The following is a 2,929-nucleotide window of genomic DNA, read 5'->3' on the forward strand; positions in this document are numbered from 1 at the left end:
CCTCCAGACTATTCATCCAGTCTATCTTATCTAGATAGATCTGTAGAGATAATAATATGCACCAAAAATCAAGCCATAGCAAGATAGGCGATGTGAGAACACAGCGATGACAACAAAAAGGAAAACCAAGGACCCATGGAAGAATAAATTAATTAAAAGAAAAAAAATTTTAAAGAAAGAAAAACCTGTAAATACATCAGGGTCTGATTTTTGCTATCTGGGCGTGTCCTTCAGTCAGTTCTGATGGGGTGCCATGCTCTGGCCTCAGAGTCTGTCCTTTGTACTCCCTCTGGGGCTCCCTGCTCTGCTCCCACGGTTGCTCTCCTGCATGCTTTTAGTGGTTTGCCTCTGTCATGGGATCAGTCTGGGCCAGTCTCAACACTGAGTCTCCAGTGTTGTCCCCCTTAGGGCCCTGGGCCATCAAGGGATGGTGTGTCTCCTAATGGGATCAGCCATATTGTCCACTCTGTGCATTGGCTGTTCAGAGCAGGCATATCGTCCTCCAGGCCTGGTGGGCCAGGATGTGTTCCACTCTCTCTTCCTCCCCCTTCATTTGCTCCCATTTGCTCTGGTCAAACATGCCCCTCTCCCCTAGCTTCAGCTTCAGTGCCATCCTCTAAAGTAAATTTTTCTGGGGGGAGGGGCAGTTGTCCACGTAGCTGGTATAGGGGCTGAGCCCTCAGGCCCCTCCACTGGCTCCCCACTCCTTGCCAGCACACTGCATTCATCTGCACTGGCTTTAAGTCTGGTCCCTCTTCTCCTTGGGTGGGTCAATGCCCTATTCCCCCACCACACATCTTTTTTTTTTTCTTTACCCTTTCCACCCTCCTCCCCTTTTTAGTTGGCTACCATATGTACCCCTGGATTTGGTCTTACCCCTGCCATACTACCTGGACCTCACCCCTGGAATGTTTGTATATAGTAGCTTTTTCCCTGTGCCCCTTTTGCATTTACTTTTCTGTTCTTTCTTTTTAATATATATATAAACTTACCTCCGCGGACTCATGTTATACTTGCCCTTTTGTGCTTGGCTTACTTCATTTAGCATGATTTCCTCCCGTTCTTCCCATGCGGCTATATGCTTCACAATGTGCTCATCACTGCTTTTTAGCGATGCATATACATAGTACCCCATTGTATGTATGTACCACAGTTTTTTAATCCATTCATCTGTTGATGGAAATTTGGGTTGCTTCCAGCTCTTTGTGATTGTGAACTGTGCCGCAATGAACATTGGAGCACAGATGTCTGGCCGTGGTTTGTTTCTTGCCTCTCCTGGGTATATGCCCAGTAGGGGGATTGCTGGGTTATATGGTAGCTCAATTTCCATCTGTTTTAGAAATCGCCAAGTCGATTTCCATAATTTGATCCTTTTCACTTCACTTTTGGGTGAGATTAGTACCGAGGAAAATATGTATATATATTTAGACAAAAGTATAGTTATAAAACTCGGGATTTAATAAGGAATACTACTACTTTACTTTTTATGGCTACTACTACTGCTGCTGTGATTGCTCTTCATTGATTGAGCACTGTATTTTGTTATATTATTTTCTTTGCTTCTAAAACTTTTGTGATTCATATTAATAAACCCAGTAAAGGATGCTCAAGAATATACCCAGATTCTCACAGCTAGATATTTAAGTACAGATAAGTCTTATTCCTCACATGTCTTTCTTCTGTCCTACATGGTTCTTTTCTAGTTTTTCATGTGATCGCAAATTATATTTTAAATATGCATCACAATAAGGAGATAGAATGATCAACAGAATTCTTATCCCAAAGGGAAATAAGGACATTATTTTAAGGACAGGATAAATCAAATTCAGGCCATGGACCCAGCTTTTCTTAAGCACAGAATTGTACGCTGAAAGAGGATGAAATACACATTTACTTAGAATACTATTTTAGGAGGGAATCCTAATTAACACCCCTTTAAATGCTCATTCAAAGCCCAGATTTTGACAGTTCACCAGAGAAGACATTCAGGTGGAAAACGAGCAGGTGGAGAAATGTTCATTATCATTAGACATTCAGATGAAAAAACAAACAAACCAAAAAACAGTGATATACCAACACACTCTTGCATTAACACCAGTGTTCCAAGAAAGGAGAAAGCAATAAATGCTGGTGCAGGTGTGGAGAGAGTGGAACTCTCATACACTACTTGGACTATAAAGTGGTACAACCAGTGTGGGAAGTGGTTTGGTGCTTTCTCAAAGGCTTGAGAATGCAAATACCATATGACCCAACAATTTTTTTATGGTATGTATGCTAAATAAATACGAACCATGGCATGAAGAGATACATGCACACCCTTGTTTATTATAGTGCTAGTCACAATACAAAAAGATGGAAATAAACTGAATGCCTATCAATGGAAGAATGGATAAATACCATATATACTTGAGTATAAGTTGACCCGAATATCAGCCATGGCACCTAATTTTACCACAGAACTGCATAAAAATTGCATGAAAATACTGCTGAAAAACTCAGCTTATACACAAGTATATATGGTATCCATATAATACTGTATTATACAGCCTTAAAGAACAATGATGAATCTCAGCAAAACCTCATAACATGAATTAATCTGGAGGACATCATGCTAAGTGAAGTTACTCAGTCACAAAAGGAAATAAATCATACATATTATATGAAATACTAATATAAAACGTCAAGAAAAGAGTTACTCATTCCAATAAACACACTTTGATGGTTACTAGAGATGGGAGGGGAAAGTCACAGGGCAAATGGTAGACAGGTGTTAACTTGGGCGAGGGAAAGACAATATGCAAGAGGGAGATTGCTGAGAAAAGATGGTGGCAGGGCAAAACATTGGGAAGTTTTATAAGTTAAGGCAACAGAGGCAAAGACTGTTATTTAAACCATCTGCAGTAGTGGCGATTCATGAGTAGTTATTTAG

This window comes from Echinops telfairi, unplaced genomic scaffold (assembly GCF_000313985.2).
Source record: "Echinops telfairi isolate 266 unplaced genomic scaffold, ASM31398v2 ScPeMD7_7400;HRSCAF=8409, whole genome shotgun sequence".
Classification (NCBI taxonomy): domain Eukaryota; kingdom Metazoa; phylum Chordata; class Mammalia; order Afrosoricida; family Tenrecidae; genus Echinops; species Echinops telfairi.